The sequence below is a fragment of the Palaemon carinicauda genome, chromosome 15 (genome assembly GCF_036898095.1).
Source record: "Palaemon carinicauda isolate YSFRI2023 chromosome 15, ASM3689809v2, whole genome shotgun sequence".
NCBI lineage: Eukaryota > Metazoa > Arthropoda > Malacostraca > Decapoda > Palaemonidae > Palaemon > Palaemon carinicauda.
The window spans coordinates 104451386-104478988 of NC_090739.1; positions in this window are offsets into that span (position 1 = coordinate 104451386).

The window sequence follows — 27603 nt, forward strand, 5'->3', positions numbered from 1 at the left end:
GACAGTGTTTCCCCATGACTTTAGACCGAAATTTAAAGAAGGAGGAGCATCCTTTGGTATACAGGATGAGATTATGAAAAGTATGAGGCAACTTTCTCTAAAAATAAAAGTATTTAATCAGATGGTCCTATATATATATACATATATATATATATATATATATATATATATATATATATATATATATATATACATATATACATACATATATATATATATATATATATATATATATATATATATATATATATATGTGTGTGTGTACAGTATGTATATATTTTCCCCTTTGACCTAACAACCATTTTCATAGCGATCATCATAAATGGAAGGCTACCCTTAAATCTGCACTCTTTGGTGTAGACACAACAATTCCTCCTTTGTTTAAGCCAGATGGCTCTGTCGCTCAATGGATAAATAAGAAAATGAGCATTCATTCAAAAACAGTGTCTTTCAATTCCTGCTAAAATAAATGAAAGTTTTCTGATTTCCCCGCAACCACATAACATTTACAATTTGATTTCTTGAAACATGATAGTTTTCCCTTTTATTATAGTATAAATAGATATGTGTGTACAAGGAAATCATCATAATTTTTTAACAATCTTACCTTTTATAATCATCAAATTGGTGTTAGACGAACGGTCTCCTGTAGCAAGGGCTTGGCATGAACCAAAAAACCTTTCCTTTTCCTGCCTGTCTTTTCTTTTCTCAGACTGATTCTACTACTATCTAATGTCGCATGAGAGTCTGCCCCTCTCTTTTATTCTTCTCCTGTACTTCTCTTTCTCCCTTTTTCCTTATTCTTTCCCATCCCGAGTACCTGCCTTAGAGCTATAAACTGGATTGTATCCAGGGGTACTTATCCTTTCCCCATATTCCCCACTTCCCTATCCTTATCCGTATCCGTATCCGTGTACAAGGAGATATATTTATCATTTTTTCTTAAAAGAAAATAGTGACCATTTGAGCTTGTATCTAATTGACTTTGGCTCTTGATTTTAAAGGACTCCCTCGGTTTTGAGTCTTTGTATGATGAGATTAGACCCTAAAAAATTTGGGGCTTGTAAATCTTATGGGTATTTATATAGCGGTACTATTTATGAATCTTGCTTTCAATTCTTGATTACGGATTTATGTCAATAAATCAGAGATTAACTCTGGTTTCACATGTATCCATATATAATATCTAAAATGAGTAAATCAAATAAATTCCCCCATTGAATAAGAAAGTCTTAGTAAAAACAAGCAAATAAACCTGTCACATCCATCGATGTGAGATGATAAAAGACCCAGGACCTTTGGACTAATACCTCATTCTATATTCCTGAGGAAGATTCTTAATAAAAAATGAATAAACCCTATTTAGTCTATCGAGAAAGATTTATTTTTATTATCTCCCTCTTCTTCCCATCGCTTTTTAATATTTTCAACCAGCCATCGTCTCCATTAGATCCTCGTGTCCTTAGAGGCACAAAAGAGAAAAAATATCTGAACCACTTAGGCCTCTCGAGACAAAGAATAACTAGGATTCTGAATGTAAGGTTTTGATGTATCTTCTAAAGATGTTAATATATTGCGATTTAAAAGATACGGTTGCGGTTATAGTAATTTTAGAATAATTTCATTGACGTATATATCATTTGTGCTTGAAAATACATTTTTAAAAGATCAATTTTTTTTTATTTAAAGAGTAAGACATATTTTATAGAATACAGCAATTAATCATACAGTGTCTAATGAATAAAGTTCTACAAACTAACATCTCTATAAACCTTACATTCATACATATATTAGTACATACAGGACTTTTTAAAGCATATTCCTTTTTCAAATCAAAGAGGCTGATACCAGAGGGTATTAGGCGCCTGGACATCAGCTAGTTTTCAATTTATTAAGGTTGTTAATCCCAAACCCAGCCACGTGGACTTGTAATGGGATGAGTCTCCTGTGAATAAAAGTCTTTCGTAGAATTAGAAACACCTAAAATCATTTTTTAAAAAATAATTTTTACTGTAACATTATTCCCATAATTATATCTCAAAGATATTAATCAGCATGTAGGCTAATTTGTTTTCATACAGCGAGTAAGATTGATATGGCAAAGTAAAAGATTTCATCTTGCAAGTTGATTTCATCGAGCTAGCAGTTAGATAAACTGTATAAACACGGTTAAAATGGTTGTGTGTGTGTGTGTGTGTGTATATATATATATATATATATATATATATATATATATATATATATATATATATATATATATATATATATATATATATATATATGACAAATTTCTATTTGAGCTTACAGCATTAACTTGACAATCATCAAGGTTTGACTCAGTTCTACTTCGGGGAATGTATTGCACCGCGGTGGATAATTCTACACGACATCCTTCAAGATGGGCAGGATGCTGGTTTCTATGTAAAACTAGAAGGACTCCCTTGAGGACAGAAGAATTTACCTGGAAGCTCCGAAATCTCTCCAGACTTCCATAAAAAGATATTTCAATGTTTGGCCAACTTTTGTTAACTCATTACTCTTATTTTTCAATTGATTTTGATCTTGTGTGACATTTTCCAATTTCGGAAAACCTCCTGGAAAATTTATGAGCAAAAACTCTTAAAGACCGGAACGAAAGGTTCAAAAAATTTTTGTATAGTTTTGAATTATAAAAAAGATACTTATCTTTTTATAGACGTGTTATTTCAGATTGACATTTGAGCAGAAAATACTGTTTCCTCGAGCATTAAGTTATTTAATTTCAACACAAAGAAAACCATGGCAACGATATATCATAATTTAGGATTCATTTTATCAATATTCTGCAATGAAATTTTCATACAAGTATAATTTGTATTCAGTATTGAATAAACGTTACCTGGTAATTGATATTGACGTTGTTGATATCAATTTTAAACTTTTCGAATAGTAAACACGTGTGATTGCTGGGGTCAATCATCATAGTACCTTTTCGCAAAAACATTATGCCAAATCTATTTCTGGTATTATTGGCTTTCTATGGATCATATATCAAAGCGATATGAATATTTCATTAATTATTTTATAGCTGATAGATTAGCATGAAATAGACATCAAATTTTTTCATGTTGTAACTATTACAATGAGCTCTCTCTCTCTCTCTCTCTCTCTCTCTCTCTCTCTCTCTCTCTCTCTCTCTCTCTCTCTCTCCACGGGTTTCTTTTCTGGAGATGATATTGATAGTCATATGTGTTCTAACCCCAACAAGCATAATCGTAGCAACGATGTAGACTGGAGACCTAAACTCAGCTAAAATACTTTCCTCCAAAGTAATATTAAACAAACCAAGTAAAAAACATTACTTTTATTAGATCGCCAACTTTCCAGGCTCAAAGGCTTAAAGGTCGCTCATGAATATTAGAAGCAAGGGACCATGACACTGCCCTAGCAGGACAATGCCCTAGAGACTGGCATTATATCCGTATGATAAGAGCCCAAGTCCCTCTCCACCCAATCTAGGACCAGGGAGGGCCAGGCGATGGCTGCTGAGGACTCAGCAGGTAAACCTATAGCTCCCTCAAACACCCGACCCTTAGCTCACAAGGATGGTAACGTTGCGTCCAAATAGGTATCGTTCTTTACCGAAACATTATTGTACTAGAGGTGAAATAAATTTGTAGTTTATATTTAGATATTCTTTTTTTATCTTTCTATCTTTGCATGAATCTAATTATCTATATCCTTTGGTTTTAATTTCTTTATATGTCATTTGTAATATTAATGGAAGACCTATTTTTTCTATTCTTTCCTCATGATATTATAGTTCTGTTAGAGATTCGAAGATCCCTCAAGCGTGGAAAAAACAGGTCATTAATGATGTGGTTGCACAAGTCCAAGACTTGAAGCATGTGTAATTACAATCAGTGCAGCAGTCGACTTTCAACACGTAAATACGACCAAGGATGAGAAGCAAAGACCCAGCAGGTAAGCCTATGCAACAACAATGCCCCCCCCCCCCCACCCCACCCCGTCCCACCCTTTCCATAGCCTTGTTTACAACTGAAATGCTTCAAGCCGAGGGAGCTACCCGAAGTCAGGACCCTCGAATTGCAGGTTATCAGAAAACTCACTAAGTTACTAGGGAAGCTTTGAGCTTTTTCAGTAGCTAGTTTTAAACTTAGGTATTCAAGTTTTATAATTACAGTAATTATATTGTGCGGTTATGAATTTTAGTGATTTGTATCTATTCTGCTTTATGAAGAAACTTTTAAAAGGAGTTTATAATACATTCGTCTAAAACCGTTGTTTGGTATCAATTGTGTTGAAACTTTCATCATGCCAAGTTTCAATCTGATATAATTGCACAAAGGGTTGCACCATATCCCGAAGATTGTAATCGATAACGATGGAAATTTTTGAAGGGATCAATTACTCCTAAATAATTCTGTATTCTTGTCAATGATTATAAATGATAAACGTACGTATTTGTCAATATCTTTCTAAATATTTACCTTACTCAGAAATCACAAAACCGATTTTTGATATCCGCAAAAGAAAACACTTGACCTTTTTTAACGAATACAAAAATCCATAACATTTCCAAATAGCATGTTGTGCCACAGTGGACAGTGCCAATTAACCTAAAAGATACAGAATCTGACACCGAAATAAAATTCCAAGTCACGAACCTCGAAAGACATCCTCTGATATATTAAAAATTCCAGTGGGTTTTCTTTCTTTGAATACTAGTTTTACGTGATCTAGACACATAATCATTTTTTTTCTGAGGCCTTTCGTTGATACAGACACTCATAAATAATTATATTGGATGACCATCAAGGAAATATACATCCAAGGGAGAAAAGGGGGGTTGGTATTCTCACTCAATAAATAATTGTTGTAGACCGGAAGGATGATGCTCATAATCTTTCAGAATATATACATATATGCAATATATATATATATATATATATATATATATATATATATATATATATATATATATATATATATATGTGTGTGTGTGTGTGTGTGTGTGCATATCCATATATACTTTATAAACAGTATGCACATATATATATATATATATATATATATATATATATATATATATGTGTGTGTGTGTGTGTGTGTGTGTGTGTGTGTGCATATCCATATATACTTTATAAACAGTATGCATATATATATATATATATATATATATATACATATATATATATATATATATATATATATATGTATGTATGTACTGTATATACTGTATATATACATTATATATATATATACATATATATATATATATATATATATATATATATATATATATATATATATATTTCAAATAAGCCATATATATTAATGCATTAAAGTCTGGATTCTCTTAACGACCTCGGGATCACACAGCCCCAGGTGAAATCACTCAAAAACTATAGCATCCTGGACCAAGGTTCGAAACCCAGCCGGTCAGACGATATAGTCTTTGAGTGATTTCACCTGGGGCTCTGATCCCGAGGTCGTTAAGAGAATCTAGACTTTAATGCATTATTATATTTGGCGTATTTGAAATGTGAAAAACACGATTAAATGTGCAAAATGTATCATATATATATATATATATATATATATATATATATATATATATATATATATATATATATATATATATATATATATATATGCATATATATATATATATATATATGTATATATATATATATATATATATATATATATATATATATATGTATATATATATATATATATATATATATATATATATAAAACACTTTATGAATAGGGATACCTTAACGTGGTGAAAGGGTTTACATATGGCTATAATCAGCAAAGTTGTACTAGTCTGGGACACCCATACTAAGTTGATTTGCCTTATAGCGACCAGACGAAAATCCTCCACCATCACCAATCTGCACTGACCAGTGAGGTGGTGAAAACTGGCCAAACCCCAGACATGAATTGCATGTGTGAGGTTGCATTTGTTGTTACTTTTGTTGCATATACAGTATATATATTTTAGGCAGTATTTCTTTCCCTCTGTTGTGCATGCTTTATGATATATCTTCTGTGGTCTGAACCATCTAATCTTGATACATTAGGGTTCACGCGCTGGAAGGGAAAAATCATTAGTATTATTTTTTCCGATATTGTTTTTTAAAATCTATAAAACGTTTTGATAAAAATTCCGTATCAAGAATATGATTTTCAAATAATATAGGAGTAAATTAGAATAATACTTAATTCCCATAACGTCAGAAGTTTCAGAAATTAATCATGTGTGCGATTGGTTCCTTGATGTAGGCCTAAATTTTCTTAATTGTTTTGAATTAATTATGATAAAAACTACTTAATGATGATAAATCTCACTTATTTATTTCTATATTCGTAATTTATGAAGTCTAACTTCCTTTTGCTAACTTTTTATAAATGACTATGTATCCCAATACTAAAACAGAATGCATCTAAATGCAAGAAAGATCTGTGAGCAAAATACAACACATACAATTTGCCGTCCAAGATTATTACATACAGTACAGCGACTTCCCTCAAAGGCATAACATATGCAAGATTTATGATTAGTATGGGAGTTCTTTAGAACTACAAGTCTCATCACAATATCTGTTTCTCTTGCTGTGATGAATATCAATGAAGTACAACCTCTGGATGACAAATTCAATTCTCAGTTTTGTACTATATTTGTTCAAAACAATCCAAGGAGCAAATTAATTCATATACATGTTGGGAAAAACCTATGTTTTTTTCCTTTTCATATGATTATATTTATAGTATTCTTATTTTGAATATTTTTCTTAAATTGATATCAATTTCATTTCATACACATTAAAGCCATACTACCGGTAAGGAGTTATGGGGTCCTTTGAGTGGCTAGACAGTACTACATTGGATCCTTCTCTCTAGTTACGGTTCACTTTCCATTTGCCTACACATACAGCGAATAGTCTGACCTATTCTTTATATATTCTCCTCTGCCCTTATACAAATGACAACACTGGGATTACCGAACAATTTTTCTCTCAAGGGGTTAACTACTGCACTGTAATTGATCAATGGCTACTTTCCTCTTGGGATGGGTAGAAGAGACTCTTTAGCTATGGTAAGCAGCAGCTCTTCTAGGAGAAGGACACTCCAAAATTAAACCACTGTTCTCTGGTCTTGGGTAGTACCATGGCCTTTGTACCATGGTCTTGTGCATGCTGTTCTGTCTTGTTTCTCTTCTTCTTGTTTTGTTAAAGTTTTTATAGTTTATACGTGAAAAATTTATTTCAATGTTGGTACTTTTCTTAAGATACTTCATTTTAATTGTTTATTAACTCTCTTATATTCTTGTTTCCTTTCCTCACGTGGCTATTTTCCCTGTTGGAGCCCCTGGGCTTATAGCATCCTGCTTTTCCAACTAGGGTTGTAGCTTATCAAGTAACAATAATAATAATAATAATAATAATAATAATAATAATATATGCTGGAAAAAAACCATATTTTTCCTTTTCATATTATTGTTTTCAGTGCTCTTGTTTTGAAGATACTTTCAAAAAAATTTAAAATCAAAATCAATTTCGTCATTTCATATGCATTAATGAAATACGATATAATTCTGGATATAAAAAAAAAAATAGGATAATTATTTTTCCTTTTTCTTTTAGAACATGACTAGACCACTGGAGAGTTTTATTTTAATTAACACTGATAACAAATGTTAAGTTTATTCTCGAATGCTTAGATAAATAACTAGTAATGAACTGATATTCAGTTATTTATATTTATTGCTATATATTCAAAATATACTAGGAATTACCGAATAACTATCCCACCCATTGTCAAAGCGTCGAAATCGACATTTAAGGTATCCCCAAACAGAAAAGGTGTGTATATACAGTATATATACAGTATATATATATATATATATATATATATATATATATATATATATATATATATATATATATATATATATATATATATATATATATATATATATATCTGTGTGTGTGTGTGTGTATTTACTGTACACTATGTGTGTTTGGAGTAGTATGTATATGGTACAGTAGTGTCAATTGATATTATTGTGTGCATATAAAATCATTAACATCAATGGCATAATCTTTACGTACCACAGTACTAATTCACCTTTTATTTTTCATTAACTTGGGAAAATTTTATCATACAGGTTTTCTAACCTCAATATAAATGACGCAATCATTACCTCCGCCAATGAAGTTAGAAGGAAGTTAAATTTTACCCCATATTTGTGTGTTTGTTTGTGAACAGCTTTCTTGGCTCAATTTTAATCGTAGAGTAATGAAACTTGCAAGTATTAACTTTTATGTAAAAATCTGGAAATCATTAAATTATTGATGGCCAAGGTCAAAGGTTAAGGTCAAGGTTAAGCAAAATGTCCAATTTACGTAATGATCCATAAATTTGGACATCGTTGTCACAGACTTCAAACTAGGTTCATATTTGAGTATATGAAAATCCACGTCAATTAATACATCTTAAGGTCAAGGGTCAAGGTTGAATCCAAATTCAAGGTCAGACAAAATATCAAATTCCGGTCAACACCCATACGGCCACAATTTTAATCGCAAAGTAATGAAACTTGTATGGATTTTAAACTCAATGTACAGAGCTGGATATGATTGATTGATTCTGGGAAAGGTCCGCTGGTTTTGAGAAATAAGCTGCCGTGGCGAAGGTCTGCACTCTCAGAGTGCTTTTCTAGTTATTTCTCTCTTTAGCTTATAGCTTATCTAGTAAAAGCCTAAATGCATCTTCCCGATAATGTAGACGAAGACCATACTTAATTTACGAAGGTTAATGAGAGAGAGAGAGAGAGAGAGAGAGAGAGAGAGAGAGAGAGAGAGAGAGAGAGAGAGAGAGAGAGAGAGAACTTCGTGAGGAATTTTATCCTGGCGCTAAAATTTTGATCTGATTGAAAGAAGATAATTTTATCTACTCAAAGTAGATAAAGAAAACAAGAGATTTCTAAGAAGTTATTTATCAACTTTTTATCATTTAGATTTTTATCAAATCCTTTTAGAGATCTCACCTTTTAGCAATGTGACTCACGACCTCTGGCTTAGAATTTTGGAAATCCAGAGTATTTTTGGCTAGGAAAACGTCTGTATTTTACGTGTCAAATAGTTTTTTAATGATTACAATTCATTTTATTGCTAAAATGTCCTTTTGTACATTAGCAAAAGCGTGCCCGGTCCCGTAGGCAACCCTCCTCTGACCCAGGTAACGATCTATTTGTTTTTCTTCAAAAATTCTTATGACGAACGTTTGTTGCACTCATGTTATTTATTTGTCTGCTACATTATTTGAAAATTTAATGTAATGATTACGCTGAAAGATGCATAAAGTGTCAGAAACGATAACTAAATAAGCCAATAATGTAAAATTTGCCCTGAAAAATACGCAGACAAGAACATCCCTGTAGTTACGTCTTGGTCATTTGTGGCACTTGGTACATATAGCGTATCTTACGTGTGCAGAACGATACTTTTGGATTTGAATGAAGGGATCACCGCTGGTTAGTAAGTAACCCTTGAAATATGATATGTCCTTATGGTCCCCAGTGATGAGGAAAATTAAAGCTAAAAGCCCATACTTATACATGTTCAAGTCTATTCAATCAATCTCCCCCCCAAAAAAAATGAATAAATAAATACTATAAATCCCCTAATCTCAAAACTTGAAATTTCCAGGGGAAAAAATTGCTTTTACCATTTCATTGTATTATTGACATATTTTTTGTTATTCAACTACTAATAGATAGGGAATCTTATAGCCCATACTGGAAGACTACTTTTCAAAAAAAGAGAAAAAATGTCCACATAAAAAATATTCACCTCTAAAGTTATTTCTATATATTGATAAATAATGCCTATAAAAATATATAACACTGAAAAATTTAACTTTCCAAATATTCGTATATATATTTACCTTTAAAATTCTTCTTTAATGGCAAAAAACAAACCATGGAACAAAAAAGTATATAGAATTTAAAGTAACCCCAAAATAACATTGTTTTGATTTGGCCGAGTCTCTCTCTGAAATTCCGTCAAATCAATCATTTACTGGTAACTCTTAGCTTAATACAAATATTACTTTCCACTTCTAGCAAAAGGTCACTGAATATTGAAATTTCATAGTTTCAGAGCCTCTTTCAATTATTCTATCAAATACATTATATTATTTTCTGAAAGTAATTCCATCAAATGAATCAGTTACTGATTATTCTCAAAAGTCACCAAAAAGGAATATCTTGCTTAAAATATCATCTCAAATATTCTAATAATTCATAAATCATAAAAAGCAGATAATTATATAATTGAAATGGGAGCAGAATATCATTACAAGTTTTCAAAAATGATCACGACATATTTATGTTAAGTAAATACAATGAATATCTTTTAAAACCCTATACCAATTAAGATAAAGCATCAAACTCTCCTCTATGAGTAAAGGCATAAACCTGTCGTGTTTTCTCCTCGTTAATATGTATTTTCTGCAGATGGCTGATGTGTCCATTAAACTCGTAGTGTAGAACTCCTATATTCCATAATTCCCCAGCAAGCCCTTTGCATATTCACTCAGTATACGAACCAGAGTTTTACCATATATACCGTATGTATATATATATATATATATATATATATATATATATATATATTATGTGTGTGTTTGCGTGTATATATATATATATATATATATATATATATATATATGTGTATATATATATATATATATTTATATATATATATATATATATATATATATATATAAATTTATATATATGTATATATTCATATATACTGTATATATATATATATATATATATATATATATATATATATATATATATATATATATATATATATATATATATATATGTATATATATACGCATATACAATATATGTGTGTATGTTTATGTGTTTATAATATATAAATAAAGACAAAAATGCTTTTTAGTGGGGCGGTTTAGCTCGAAATTTCAAAAGGATTGTGCATTTTGTGATACAAGCATCAAATTTGGCACAAATGTACATTGATATATGGCGAACATTTTCAGATATTGAGCCACTCGGAATTCTCCCTTCATGTCTGCCATATTGGAATTCAAAATGGCCGCCATTTGAAATCTACATTTTCGATTATCTTTGGGTCTAATGCTGCTATTGACTCGATTCCGGTGTCTAAATGTATGTTTTTGGGGGGCAAGGAATCTAATGGTAACAATCTGCATCGCATATTTTGTACCAATGAGCCGCCATATTGGATTTCAAAATGGCCGCCATTTGAAATCTACATTTCCGATTATCTTTGGGTCTAATGCTGCTATTGACTCGATTCTGGTGTCCAAATGTATGTTTTGGGAGGGAAGGAATCCGATGGTTACAATCTGCATTGTGTATCTTTATAAATTAGCCAACATATTGGATTTCAAAATGGCCGCCACTTGAATTCTACATGTGCGATTACCTCTGGGTCAAATACTTTTACAGTACATGACAATATCCATTTTTCAAAATGACATACTTTATTACAGTACTCCACTTAATTCATGAGAGATGAATATTCATCATGTATTTTTGACAAGACAACATTTTACTCAAAGTCTGTTAAGTAAAAATTGTTTGAGTTATTGATTAGATTCTGTGTTGTTCTAGGTTTGATATGGCACCTTTCATATATGATTAGTTTTCTCCATTCCCTCAATCAATATCACAAAATGATCAATTCGGGGTTACGTCTGAATATCCACAAAATAGTGTGAATATTAACAGAAAACAACCTAAACTTCTCAAAACTAGCTTTCCCTGTAAAATTCTAAATAAATATCGACTTACTTCAACTACTAATTTTGAGTTTTATAATTTCGATACATGTCTTAGGTCATGTCTTAAATATCTTAGTTAAAATTCTGACATGCTATGGTGTAATATATAAGGTTGGGTGTGTACTGACATTCTACAATGGTCTTGTATTTAAGGCTAGGTATACATCGGTACTGAAGATATGTGTACATAAACCATCTCATGTTAACCAGTTCAACACTGCCACAAGTAAATGAATGTTGTGGACTCATCTTCATGTGCAGTCCCCTTCACACACACAGAGGGCTGTGCACTTAAGGGCAGCCTTCTTGCACTTGCAGCGTCTCACACACACTTTCTGGCACTTGCAAGAAACCAGCTCAATGCAGGTGTGAGCTGCCTCAGGTAGCCTGGTCCAGTATGGTGTATTGTCCTCCAGTCATTGACCAACCCCAGTTTGTTGGTGGTGGGAGTTCTGGTGCTGGCAGCAGTATCTGACCCCACACATGTCCACCTTGATATACTGCCCTCTTGACATGTTCCTCTAAAGCTGCCCTCGTTGGAGGGATCAGCTGCCCATTGTTATTCCTTGTGAAGAGTTTCCTCCTGGCCTTGTCAATGTCTGTGCATTTGCTGGTTCGTTCATACAACAGGATCACGAACCTCTCGATGATGCACATTGCATCATTTGGTATGTCACTTGGTGCGGAAGACAGCTGCATCAGCGCCTCACTTAACTCTGGCAGGGCAGTACTGTCCAGACTGCCCATGCGGTCTTCTTGCCATGTCTAGCAAAGCTTGACACAGTATCGCATCCAGTTAGAGCGTGGAACATTGGCAGTGCACGAGCCTTCTCTGGTCCCAGTCCAGCTGCTATTTCATGTGCTGCTAGGTATCGGAAACTTCGGCCTGTTCCGAATGCCAGCCATACTTTGTCTTCTGGTTGCAATTCCTGTACCATGGATACTGCCAGCACCACAACATCGGTGTCTACAGTCCGGATGACTATTGAATGGTGTCCGTGCTTAGCTGCGTGAGATGCATGTAGCAACCTCCGACTGTCAGCCTCTTCATGGTTGCATGGGTCGAGTGAAGTCAGATCTGGTAGTACTGGCTTGCTGAGCACTGCCTCTCCATCAGTAATGATGAGTTGCTTGTACTCCTGGTCAAACCAATCCAAGAGAGCTGTTGAGAGAAACTTAAAAAGCTCGGTCTTGTTGCTGTCCACTCGTAGGAAGTTCTGCCAGTTTCCTGGTATGGATGCGGCAGCCGCCACACGTCTCCGCATGCCCTGTCCCCGCTTTGCACGTGTACTACCTTTCAGTGAATCAGCAAGGTAAGTATCCCAGATCAGATCCAGGCGTGACACTGTTTACAGCTTAGCAGATATATATGGAATGAAGATCTGATGTGCGTACTCTTCAAAGGTCTTTGATGCAGCCGGCTTCAGCATCTGGACGATAGCTGCTCCATCAAGCACTATACAGGTAGTGACAGGAGTATCTGTCTTAGCGTCGGAGATTTCTTCCAAATAAGTGATGAGATCACTCTTGGTACCAGTGAAGAGGTTTCCACCATCGGACAGTGCAGGAGGACATGCCTGGTTCTCATGACGAAAGAACTCCTCAAGGTTTCCATCCCTCGTCTGGCAGCCAATGTACAGGCGTGCGAAGAGTTCACGGTCATTTTTGACGGAGGTGAGCTGTTGCTGACCTTTGCTCTGGCTTCTTGGAGTTGAAGGGCTGAATACCTTCAGCTTGTTACGAGGTATGGGGTCGTCCACTGCCTTTGTTCTGTCCAACAGACACTCTCTGGTGAAAGCCTCGAACTGCTCTTGGCCAATCTTCTTGGCATTCATCACGGTCTCCACGGCAGCAGGACCTGCAATGTCCTTTGAATCCAGTATGACTAGGTCCTGGCTCTCCTCCTCGAATGGGTTACCCATCTCCTCTATTACACCAACAAGAGAGCAGACATTTCTCACAAATGAGGCCTGTACACTTGGAGTCTGATCCTGATGGCGTGTGTCTGTTGTTTGCCGTCTACAGTATTGGTTCCCGTCTTGGAATTCTTCGATCACCCTAGCAACTTCTGGTCCTGCAACCATCCAGCGACGAAGGGCACTAGGGTTGTCAGTAAGCCCAACTGCGCCACCGTCTCCTTTGATGCAGGCATTATTCTGCTCATGTGCCTGGTCAGGCGGGATTGAAGAGAACACCCTCTGCGTTTTTTTAACTGTGGAGTGACCTACGCTGAATTTGCTGGCTACGTTTGGGTGTTTGGTAGTTAGCTCGGCCATGTCCTTCAGGTGCACTGGTATCCACCTATCATAGTGGGTATGATCTAGTACATTTAGACACCAGAATCGAGTCAAAAGCAGCATTAGACCCACTGATAATCAAAAATAAAGATTTCAAATGGCGGCCATTTTGAAATCCAATATGGCGGCTCAGTGGTAAAAAATACGCAATGCAGATTGTAACCATTGGATTCCTTCCCCCTCAAAACCTACATTTAGGCACCAGAATCGAGTCAATAGCAATTTTAGATCCACAGATAAGCGCAAATGTAAATTTCAAATGGCGGCCATTTTGAATTCCAATATGGCGAACAAGAATAGAGAATTCCGAGTGGCTCAATATCTGAAAATGTTCGCCATATGTCAATATGCATTTGTGCCAAATTTGGTGCTTGTATCACAAAATGCACATTAGGTTAGCTATGCTGCCCCACTATTTACCATGTTAAGGTATCCTCCACACAAAAAGGGATATATATATATATATATATATATATATATATATATATATATATATATATATATATATATATATATATAGAGAGAGAGAGAGAGAGAGAGAGAGAGAGAGAGAGAGAGAGAGAGAGAGAGAGTTGTACAATTTTCTGAAAAAAAAATGGATTGCTACCGTTTAACATAAATATATTTGGTTATATGCAGCATTTCTACCTTTAATGGGCAGGTAATATATATATATATATATATATATATATATATATATATATATATATATATATATATATATATATATATATATATATATATATATATATATATATATAATGTATCATTGTGTGATCTGCGTGTTTATAAGGGGATTTGAACGTGTGCTTTCTTTATCGGGGTGTTGTCCGTGCATTTTTTTGCTTGAATAAAAATAGTCTGGAAAAAGTCAGAAAAGTAGTTCACGGTATTTCTTCCATCTTTTCGTAAAACCAACTGATTAAATATGCATGCACTTAATATACATATTATTCAATATATATATATCATGGTATTCAAACGAAATATATGATCAAATCAAGATATAAATAAAGATTCCACGTTCCAATATTCTGCCATATGTATTGTTCCGCACTCCGCAGTCTGGTCACTGGCAGGGTTGCCAGGTTGGCCTTTTTCAGGCCAAAAGCCTCAAATTTGGCCTTTGCAAAATTGGTTGGCCTTTAGCAATATCATGAACAAAGGGTGCCCTTAAATGCTATATTTTTTGGCCTTTTTTTTACCAATGAGTTGGCCTTTTAAAGCTGTAGTTGATTAGAAATCGACCTTTTCTCATTTGGAAAACCTGGCAACACTGGTCACTGGTGTTGTGTAATTTCATTACCGGACGTGGTTGTTGATCGGCGGCTGAATAAAACTGACATTTCATTTTTACGACAGTTTAGGTGATTGAACGTTACGCAATTATCCAAAGGTTGGTATTATTGAATTAGATACCAGGTCCGGTGTAATAAAGTGTCTTAGGAGTTATTTTCAAATATGAAATGGATAGCTGTGTAGTTTTGTGATGATGGTAGGCCTTCTCCGTATTTCACCAATGGCATAACTTCATAGGTCCAAATGCCATTTGCTGTGCAAGTCCAAGTTAAACGTATAATGAGTCTTACTCTTGGGTGTATGAATGATAGCGGCCACATGTATGTATGATGACAGCTGACTAAGACTTCAGCAGTGTATGAGGGTTAAGGGGGGGGGCCTCTTTCCCCCCCCCTCCCCCCTGTTAGGTAAGTAGGTAAGGACACGGCTTGTTAGGTTAGGGGGGAAGTTTAGTTTAATTGGTGTCCATATTTTATGCTCGCTTGAAGAACTGGCCACTGATATTCAAAGCCTCTGTTACTTTTAATGTTATTATTTAACAACACAGGAGTCTTTACCAATAAAGAAATGGGAATTTATATTGAAAACTTCAGTTTTCCTTCGAAAATGACCTCTACATGTCGCGAAATAATAATGGTATACCATATGGTGACTACCCATTGTGAACTGGGGATTTCAAGGTTGAAGAAATTACTGAGGAATCTATAAATAATAGTAAGGGAGCCTTTGTATATCAGTGGCCAGTTCCTCATGCGTTGATTTAAAATGGACCTCAACTTTCCCCCCTAACCTAACCTACAAGCCGTGTCCTTACCTACATACCTAATGGGGTGCTAACGCCCCCTGCGACTCCCCTCACACTGCCGCATTCTAAGTTATCCATAATAATACATACAAGTGGCCGTTATCTTACATACACCACATAGTAAGACTAACTTACTCTTTTCTATACATTATTCTCTGCAATACAATAAATCCACAAAAATTAACAAAGCATTTGCATGTTTCTACATTCGCTTGTATCCGCGAGTGTGAGGGAAGCTGTTAGGTTCAATTATAGAATGGTGCAATATTTTGAATATCATATACTGCTGACGGAAACCTCTAATAACAAAGTAACAGGCTTAATAAAAATACTAATTTTCCTCCTTTTGTCAAAGCCCATCATAGTCTCCTTCCACCTGGTAATTTACAAAAACCCTGGTAACGGGTGCTTGTGTCATAAGTTACTTATTTGAACAGCATCAAAGGACTAGCCTATATGTTTTAAACCTCTTTGTTATTCGTTTTCAATTTGGAATATGCAATATTATCATAGTTCTTACTTTATTGATCATGTTAATAATTAAAGGTTTCGGTAGAAACGTGTGTTTGATATATTTAGGCTGATCACTGGAAATGAAAGCCAAGACCATGCTCAAACAGATACTAGAGCATGAGGCTACAACTCTCCCTTTAAGTGTGTTATCACCTCTTTGTTTGTATAATTATTAATGCCAAAATAACATCCGACGGGACTAACTCGCATAGCGAAACATTGTCCACATGTCAGAACATAGGAGCAGTGAGGTAATGTTTATTCGCGAGCAAAACGAGCATACAGCAAAACAAATCTAAATCATTAGCTTAATTAAGTAACGAGGTATTTGTAATATGATGAACACCACTGTTATTAACTAGATGTACTCTACCAGGGCACTATAATATGGACAAATACATAGAAAATGGGATGGAAAACACCGTTTTCTGTGTCCGGAAGTTATGGCAAACCGAATCTCAGGTGTTTTGACATGATTTCATTACTGTTAATCAGTTGTGATTATACTTGTAGTAGTCTTTTTATTACGAAGACTTTTTGATGATGATGACTGGCGGAAACAAAATTTTAGGAAAGTTGATTTGAATATCAACACAATTAGACAAGTTCATTATATTTAAAGGTGTTTCGAAGGTAATTAATAACGATACCTAGTACAAAGCCATAGCTTTTCATGTATGGTAGTCTACCCCTCATAACTCAAAAACTATGGATTTCCGCCAGGAATCGTTATAAAAAAATGCTAAAAAACCTACATAATGCAATATAAACTGGTCTTATTTTCTGTCAACCATTTATTGCACCATTCTATAATTATACCAGCCATTATTTGCAATTTACTTTTAGAACTCCATTGTAGTTAGTGTTGCTCCATGTAAATGAAATAAGGTAGGGCGTTATTTGTAATTTACTTCGTTTTTTGTGACCTGGGAAGGGCAGTGGGGGGTGCTGGCTGCTGGCCAGGTCTGTTACCTAGGGAATGGGGGGGATTAACCCCCCAGCTAGGTCTGAGACCTGGGAATGGGGGCTTGGGGGCCCATAGTCCTTGGCTAGGTCTGTGACCTGGGAACTACTAGTTTAGGTTAGGTTGGATACAATAGGTTATGTGGCCTTTTGAATGAGTCAAAATTTATATTTTTATTCAAGAAAAACTATCTATATGGAAGAAACTTTTTCCTACAGCTAGTAGTGTATTTGCAATGGATTTACATTTATTTCAGTCGTAAATAATCAAGTTTTTTCTTCTTTTCACCCACCCAAAGCCCCTGGTTCCAACCTATCTGTTGGGAAGGGAGGAAGAACGGCTCATTTCTGGCAGAATTAAAGGTCAAATTCGATGAAAGCACACTATTTACTGTAGGATAAGCTTTTTTCCTATTAAAAATCTTGTTCCATGTTAAACTGTTAATTTCACTAGTTTGTCACCTGGGAAGGTGGTCCAGGGGCTTCCCCCTTTCCAGGTTTGTGACATGGGAAGGAGGGTCTCGAAATCTCGAAATTTATATTTTTATTCAGGAAAAAGTAATTTAGGAAACTTTCCTTATGGGGCCAACTTTTTCTTACAGATAATTGTGTGTGCAATGAATTTGACCGTTATTCCAGTAGTAAATATCATGTTTTTCCTCTTTCCCCTACCCAAAGCCCCCAGTTTCTGCCTGTGTATGTTGGGAAGAGGGGAGAACTGCCTATTTGTGGCGGAAATAAGGGTCAAATTTGCTGAAAGCACAATATTTACTGTAGGAAAAGTTTTTTCTGTTAGGAATCTTGTCCTATACTAAGCTATAATTGTTCCGTAACTGAAATACAAACCACGCTATTTACATAGGGTAATTACTTAGGCGTAGCTGAAATGACGAGCCATTAGAATTTTAACGAGGGTTTACTACCCCACCGCTAGTTAGCGCTGGGTAGGGAGGGGTAGCTTGCTAAACCCCCCACCCCACACACACACACACACATACACACACACACACACACACGATTGAATACTGTACTTCACTTTGCTTTTGGCTCGGGTGATGAACAGACGTGTCTGCTCTCACCCTCTCTTGACTGCCATTAATCTGTTTTTGCTTTCTCTTTTTCTACAGTGTGTGAAGTTGGCCTCTATTAATTAATAATGCGTACGTGTCCTGGATTACCTGGCCGCCCTTGTGGGACTTTTATGTCGGTGGTCGACACTGATCCCCACACCTTGTGTCCTCATTGTAGGGGCCAATGGTGTGATAGTGGTAATGTATGTATTGAGTGTGGGGAGTGGTCTACCTACCAGGGGGAAAGGTTTGCCCGGCGCCGGAAGAAAAAGTCCAAAAGGGATATTTCTCTTTCAAAGGCTTCTTTGAAGAGAGAAAATTCCAAGGCTGCTTCTTCCGTAGCCCATTCTTCCTCCGAAGCTCCCACTCGATTAGTCTCTTCTGAGAGGCCGGCGAGTGGTAGCGTAGGCCGTAGTTCTGTTGACCGATCCCGGGGTGCGAGAGAGGTAGTTGCCTCCCTTAGTGAGGCAGCTGCCCCTCCTCCCCCTGAGGAGGATATTAATATTGATTTGTCCATTAATAACAATGATTTGTTACAGCTTTGGGTTTCCTTGGGGCTTCAGGGTTCTTCCTCCAGGGATGCCCTGTTTGACATGATCAAGCTGGGTGCAGCTGTCAAGCAATCGCCGACGATAGCAGACATAAGTCTATTGTTTACGTTGTTGTAACGGAGGCATCCGGTGTGTCTGATCAAACTCCTGCTCCTGTTGTTGCTGAGGTAGCTGAAGGCTTAGTTATTCCGTAACCGAAATACAAACCACGCTATTTACATAGGGTTTACTTTCGGCGTAGCTGAAGTGACGAGCCATTAGATTTTAACGAGGGTTAAACTACCCCCGCGGTAGTTAGCACGGGGGTAGGGGAGGGGTAGCTAGCTACCCCTCCCCCCTCCAAACACCGGTGAGCTGCCTCACTTCACTTTTGGCTCGGACGATGTACAGATGTTTCTGTTGACATCCTTAATTTGTTTGCTTTTTCTTCCAGTCTGTGTTTGTTTGAAGTTGGCCTCTAACCTTTGCTTTCCACCATGCGGAAATGCCCTGGACTTCCTGATCGCCCCTGTAGAACTTTTATGTCGGCGATCGAGACAGACCCTCACACCCTTTGCCCGCAGTGTCAAGGTCAACGGTGTAGTAGTGATAATCTGTGTATGGAATGTCGGGAGGGGCCTACCTCCCAGTGGGAGAGGTTTGCGCGGCGGCGTAAGAAGAGTTCTAAGAGAGACCGTTCTTCCCCCCAGGGGAAGGAAGGCTCCAAGGACTCTTCTTCCGTTGCCCGAAGCTCCCATTCGTTCGGTCTCTCATGAGAGGCCGCCGAGTGGTAGCGTAGGCCCTTCTTTTGTTTCCCAGATTCGGTGTGTGGGAGAGGGCGTTGCCTCCCAAAGCGAGGCAGCTCCTCCTCCGGGGGAGGATATTATTGATTTTGTAGATTACGATCAAACTGTGTCTAATGATGATCTTTTCCAGCTTTGGGCTTCCTTGGGGCTTAAGGGCTTGCCCTCCAAGGAAGCCCTGTTTGATCTGATCCAGTTGGGGGGCAGCTGTCCAACAGTCGCCGGTAATACCAGAGGTAGATCCCCTGGCTATTGACGACGTTGTTGTGACAGAGGCGTCTGACGGGTTGGGTCAAACCCTTGCTGTTACTGTTGCTGCTGAAGGCCCAGGTTCCCCCTCCGAACATCCTTCGAGGGTGAAGGTGGGTCCAACGGTCTCTCCTGCGAGTGTTGCTCCCCCTCGGGGGAGTGCACTAACAGAGACTCCTCTTCGGAGGACCGACGATGCTGATACCCTGCCACGAGGTCGTCTTCGCCGTAAGGCTCGCCCTCCTCTTCGTCGCCGAGGCCTTCCTTCTCCTTACAAGGGAGTCAAGAGGCGCGTCCTGTTCGGGTCGTCATCCTCGTCGTCCCCTGTGAAGGACTCTTCTCGTCGGGAGCAGACCTTAGCAGTAACTCCTCTGGACCTCTCTGCTGATTGTTCGCGATCTCCTGTGCCTGCCAGATCTTCCTTGCCTACGCAAGCACCGGTCCCTTCGGGGCAGAAGGACCTCTCTCACAATGTGGGTGAGGCCCTTCCGCGCCAGGTTTCACCTGTGCGCCCTTCAGTAGCGTGCAAGCGCCACCGCTCTCCTGATCGCCAGCGCCCGCCTGCTCGTCAGCGCTCTCCTGCCGTAGAGTCTCCCGACTCTCCTCGCCAGTGATCTCCTGCTCGCCGGCGCGCTCCTGTTCGCCAGCGCTCTCCTGCTCATCAGCGCCCTGCGCGTAAGCGCTCTACGGCAGATGAATCGTCAGACTCTTCTCGCCATCGCTCTCCTGACCGCCAGCGCTCTCCTGATCGCCAGCGCTCTCCTGATCGCCAGCGCTCTCTTGATCGCCAGCGCTCTCTTGATCGTCAACGCGCCCCTGTTCGCCAGCGCTCTCCTGCTCGTCAGCGCGCTCCTGCATGCACGCGCACTTCAGCCCCTGCTTCGCGTCCTGTGCGTCAACAGTCTCCTGAGCGCCGTCAAACTCCGGCGCATCAGCGCACTACGGCACGCCCGGTTCCTGATGCGCGCCCAGCGCGCCAACGTTCGACCGCGCTCCCACGATCTTCGGCTTTGGGCGCAGGCAAGGACATTGTTCCTTTGCCTCGTCAGCGTTCCCTACGCGTCGACCACCGCCTGCGCTCCAGTCTCCAGCGCGCACTAAAGTGCATGCACGCCCACGAGCCAGCTCCTGAGCCCGCCCACGAGACTTCACCTTCGAGACCTTCAGCCACGGCGCGCCATCCTACGCGTCAGCGATCTCCTACGCGCCAGCGTTCTCCTACGAGCCCGCGAGATCCTTCGCCTGCGCGCGAACGCTCACCAACGCGCCAACGCTTATGATTGCCACAGGGCTCCGACTCGCCCACGCGCCAACTCACCTGTGCGCGGTCGGTCGCCCACGCGCCAACTCACCTGTGCGCGGTCGGTCGCCCACGCGCCAACTCACCTGTGCGCGGCCGGTCGCCCACGCGCCAACTCACCTGTGCGCGGTCGGTCGCCCACGCGCCAACTCACCTGTGCGCGGTCGGTCGCCCACGCGCCAACTCACCTGTGCGCGGTCGGTCGCCCACGCGTTCCACGTGTCATCGATCATCAACGCGCCGTCGTTCGCCAGCACGCCATCACTCGCCAACGCGCCAACGCACCAACGCTCGCCAGCACGCCATCACTCGCCAACGCGCCATCGCTCGCCAGTGCGCTTGATCTCGCCTAGGCTACATCGTTCGCCTACGTGCCATCATTCTCCTGATCGCCAGCGATCACCCAGGCACTCGCGCTCACCTGTGCATTCACGCACACCCTCGCCTGCGCGCCCACGCGCCCTCATCTCCACGCGCCCAGGCGCCTGCGCGCCAACGGTCGCCCGCGCGCCAACGGTCGCCCGCGCGCCAACGGTCGCCCGCGCGCCAACGGTCGCCCGCGCGCCAACGGTCGCCCGTGCGCCAACGGTCGCCCGTGCGCCAACGGTCGCCCGCGCGCCAACGGTCGCCCGCGCGATTCTGCCATCGCGCGAGCGCCAGCTCGACCCGGTAATTCTGCCACCGCGCGAACCAGCGATCCTACTATTGCGCGACCCCCAGCTCGATTCCCGCCGGGTTTCGCAGCGCGCCCAGCCTTGCGAGGCACCGGGGCCGCGTACTTCCAGATTGTCCTCGCGATCACCATTGCGGAAGCGCCGAGCACGCGCCCAGGAGCAGGAAGAGTCATCGGAGAGGTCCGGACAACATTCTTCTTCCCTTTCTTCTTTTCAGGCAGGCCCTGTAGTATCCACTCAGAAGGATCAACCGATCCCCTTCCCTCCAGCGGGGGTCGCTGACACTGCGTCAGTCACCCGCCAGCCTTGGTTCGGTTCCCTGATGAAAGCGGTGGTGCAGGCTATGAAGCCAGCCCTCGCTGATCTGGGACTGAAACCAAAGGATCCCTCGCCCCCACTGAAGAGAAGGAGAGGAGTGGATTTCGCGGTGACTTCTCCCAGGGTTAAGCTGGCTCCCAAGAGGTCCGTCGGGAAGGCCCCTTCCCCCTCGCAGACATTTTCTCCTCCTGTGGACGAACCTTTCCCATCCTCGGGAGAATCCAGCTAGGTGAGACACTCTCCCACGGCACCAATTGGGAGGAACCCCACCTCAAGGAAGAGAAACGTCTCGCGTAGGAGGGACCTTCCAGACCACTTTGCTGGAGTCCTGTATCCCTCCCAGGAGGGAGCCCAAGGACTCCAAGACGTTACTCAAATCATCGTTGAGGTTTCGTCCCGAGCCAGCCCTTCCCCAGGAGAACATCCGCGTGTCCCCCCATGAAGAGCCAATGGGGATAGAAGACTTAGCGCAGCGCGAATCGGAGCACGCCTTCTGGCAGGTCCTTGGACTAATGAGGCAACTCAATAGTTTCAAGGATCCCGAGACCGCCCCTCGCGAAGGCAAGGATACGGTCCTGGACCAGGTTTATGGCATTCAGAAGCCCCCCAAGACCAGTGCATCCCTGCCCTGGTCCCAAGGGGTGAAGAGCGCCAGGGACAAGGTCGAGGGCCAGTTTTCCGAGCTTGCTTGCTTCCAGTCGTTCTTCTGCCGGGAACAAGCTCCTCCCACCTCCTCGCGTGCAGCAGAGGAGGTACTTCGAGATCATGGAGGAGCCTTGTTTAGCTCTTCCCCTGCACCACTCCTTGGAAGAGCTCACCAGGGGTGTCTCTGTAGAGAAACTCAACGCCCGGCAGGTGACATTCACAGCGTCGGAGGTCCTGAGCCAGGAGAAGGTCGCGAAGTGTGCCATGCAGGCCACTTCATGGCTGGATGTCTGGCTAGGGTCTCTGGGCATCCTATTGCACTCTGAGGACTTGTCCAAGGAGAGTAATAGGAAGACCCTGGAGATCTTCCTCCTCTCGGGAACGCGCTCTATCGAGTTTTTAGCTCACCAGGTCACTAACCTGTGGGCTAACTGGATTCTCAAGCGCCGTGACACGGTGACCGAGAGGTTCCACCCCAAGGTCCCCACTATGGATGTCAGCAAGCTCAGACACTCCTCCATCCTTGGAGGAAGCCTGTTTGAGCCCAAGGACGTAGAACGGACAGCTGAGAGGTGGAGGAAGACGAGTCAAGATTCGCTCCTCCAGAAGGCCCTTACATCTCCGCCCTACAAGCCTCCAGCTCCTCAACAACAACAGCAGCCTCGCAGGACACCGAAGAAGCTAAGACCAAGGTGTCTAAACCGCAGCCCTTTCCTGTCAAAGACAAGAAGGGCGCGAAGTCCTCCAGGGGAGGCAAAAATCCTAGAAGGAGCGGCCAATGCCGCAAGCGCTAAGATTGGCAATCCCCCTGCGTGTCCACCTGTAGGGGGATGCCTACGAAGTTGTGTACTCAGGTGGCAGCAACTCGTGGCCGATTCCTGGACGACCTCTGTGGTCAGACAAGGATATCGCGTCCCGTTCATTTCATCTCAACCTCCCCTGACAGCGAATCCAGTGTCGTTGAGCTCCTATGCCACGGGATCGGCAAAGGGGCTAGCCCTTCGGGCAGAAGTCGAGACCATGCTCAAGAAGGATGCTCTCCAGGAGGTCGTGGAGGGCTCCCCAGGCTTCTTCAGTCGACTCTTTCTTGTAAAGAAGGCATCTGGAGGCTGGAGACCTGTCATCGACCTCTCAGCCCTGAACAAGTTTGTCAAGCAAACTTCGTTCAGCATGGAGACAGCAGACACGGTCAGACTTGCAGTGAGACCGCAAGACTTCATGTGCACACTGGATTTGAAGGACGCGTACTTCCAGATCCCAATCCATACGTCTTCCAGGAAGTAGCTACGTTTCAGCCTAGACAACAAGATCTACCAGTTCAAGGTGCTGTGTTTCGGTCTCTCCACAGCACCTCAGGTGTTCACCAGAGTGTTCACACTGATATCTTCGTGGGCGCACAGGAACGGCATCCGTCTCCTTCGTTATCTGGACGACTGGCTGATTCTGGCAGACTCGGAGTCGACCCTTCTTCGACACCGAAACAGGCTTCTGGGAATTTGCCAAGATCTAGGGATCATGGTAAATCTCGAGAAGTCCTCTCTGCTCCCAACACAACGACTGGTATATCTAGGCATGATGTTAGACACCGATATCCACAGAGCCTTTCCATCAGACGACAGGATAGCAAGGCTGAGGAGGGTTGCAAAGCCTTTCCTCAGTCGAGAAGATCTTCCAGCCCAATCATGGTTACGTCTTTTAGGTCACCTAGCCTCCTTGGCCCTTCTAGTTCCCAACGGCCGCCTCAGGATGAGATCCCTGCAGTGGCGACTCAAGTCCTGGTGGGATCAAGGCATCGATTCCCCGGACTTCCTGGTCTCGATAGGACCTGCGGAACAGACGGCCCTGCAGTGGTGGCTGACCGACAACAACCTTCGAAAGGGAGTGGATCTTCTCGTCCTTCCCCCGGATTTGATGCTGTTTTCGGACGCGTCAAAAGAAGGGTGGGGGGCCCACGTTCTGAACCAGAGGGCCTCAGGCCTATGGTCAGAATCAGAAAAGTACCTCCACATCAACCTGCTAGAGCTGAAGGCCGTTTCCCTGGCCCTTCAACAGTTCCAACAGACTCTGGCGGGCCACTCTTTGGTGGTGATGAGCGACAACACCACAGTAGTGGCTTATATCAACAAGCAGGGAGGTACCTTTTCACAACAGCTATCCCATCTTGCAGTAGAGATACTAAGATGGACCTAAGTCCACTCGATACGTCTATCAGCTCGCTTTATTCCTTGGAAAAGGAATGTGCTCGCTGACAATCTGAGCAGAGCTTCGCAGATAGTGAGTACCGAGTGGTCTTTGGATCCTCAGGTAGCCGACAAAGTCCTGACTTTATGGGGTTCCCCGACAGTGGACTTGTTCGCGACAGCCTTGAATTTCAAGTTGCCGCTGTACTGCTCCCCAGTCCCGGACCCCAAGGCACTCTGGCAAGATGCCTTCCAACAACGGTGGGACAACGTCGATGTCTACGCCTTCCCACCGTTCTGTGTGATGAGAAGGGTGCTCAACAAGACCAGACTATTGGTCAACCTGTCGATGAACTTAATAGCTCCGCTATGGCATCATGCAGAGTGGTTTCCGGACCTTCTGCAGCCTCCGACGCAACCCCCGAGAGAGCTTCCCCCACGACACGAGCTACTCAGACAACCACATTGCAACATCTTCCACAAAGCCATAGCATCGCTTCGGCTTCACGCCTGGAGACTATCCAGCGTCTCCTCACTGAGAGAGGCTTTTCGCAACAAGTTGCAGAAAGGATGTCTCGACACCTGCGAAAGTCATCCGCAGGGGTCTACCAGGCGAAGTGGAGAGTCTTCTGTGGTTGGTATTGTGGGAGGGGTATCTCTCCCCTCGATGCCTCTATTCCAGCAATAGTGGACTTCCTCGTTTATGTGCGGGAGGAAATGCGCCTTTCGGTCTCGGCGGTGAAAGGCTATCGCTCAGCCTTAAGCCTTGCCTTCAGGCTGAAAGGAATAGACATTTCCTCCTCGCTGGAACTTTCCTTACTCATACGTAGCTACGAGCTTACCTGCCCTCAGTCCGAAGTGAGACTGCCTCCTTGGAATGTGGTTCGGGTCCTCAGGGCTCTGAAGAGACCTCTGTTCGATCCATTACGCCAGGCCTCTGACCAACACCTGACTTGGAAGACGGTATTCCTGCTCGCTCTGGCTTCGGCCAAGGGAGTCAGTGAACTTCATGGTCTCTCATACGACGTCGCCCATTCAAGGGGATGGGGGGAGGTAACGTTCAAGTTCGTCCCTGAGCTTGTTGCCAAGACTCAGAACCCTGGAGTTCTGGACCCACGGTTCGACTCCTTCAGGGTTGTGAGTCTCCGCTCCCTAACAGATGACCCAGATCACCTGCTACTCTGCCCAGTAAGAAGTCTGAGACGTTATCTGAAGAGAACAGCTGCAGTCCGTCCCCGCGTGCAAGCCCTGTTTGTGAGCACGGGTAGGACGAAGAGGAGGGTCACCAAGAACACCATCTCAGCCTGGACTTGACGGACCATCCATCATGCCTTGAATCCAGACCCTCCTCCGTCACATCGCCCTAGGGCACATGATGTCGGGCATCGCCACGTCCCTGGCCTTCAAGAGAAACTTCTCTGTGACGCAGGTTCTACAAGCTGGAGTCTGGAAGCATCAGACGGCCTTCACAGCCCACTACCTGCAGGAAGTGACCCACAGGATTCTTGATACATTCTCTATCGGCCCTGTGGTGGCTGCACAACAGCTGGTCTAACCTCAGGCTCCTTAATGGACAGGTAGCAGAAGGTTGAGGGCACTGTTACCCGGTTTTAGTCTGCGTGAATGAAAGAGTATGTCTGGCCCTAACTTCTTTCTTCATCCTCCCCTCTCTTGGGGAATGCAGCATCCTGGTTCTCTGCATAGCTGACCTCAAACCTCTGCAGATAAACCATGCTTCCTTGTGTTCCTAGTATTAAGTACAATACTGTCGCGTACCCCATACCCTGACGAGGTGGTATTGGGACGTCCTAGCCTAGAATTCCATATAAAGGACTTCAGGTCAACTTCCTAGGACGAGTCACACTTCATTCCTTCACACACAACCTATGTAGGCCGCTCGTTTCTTGCGTAGCAATAAACTTGTGAGGTGCAGGGACACTTTCTCAAAGTGCTGCGCACTCGGATTCTGAATCCCCAGGTAAGCCAAAGCCAGTAAGGCTGGGGACTTTCCACCCTGCCTAAGGGTAAGTTACCCTATGTAAATAGCGTGGTTTGTATTTCGGTTATGGAACAAATGACAAATTCGAAGATAATTTGT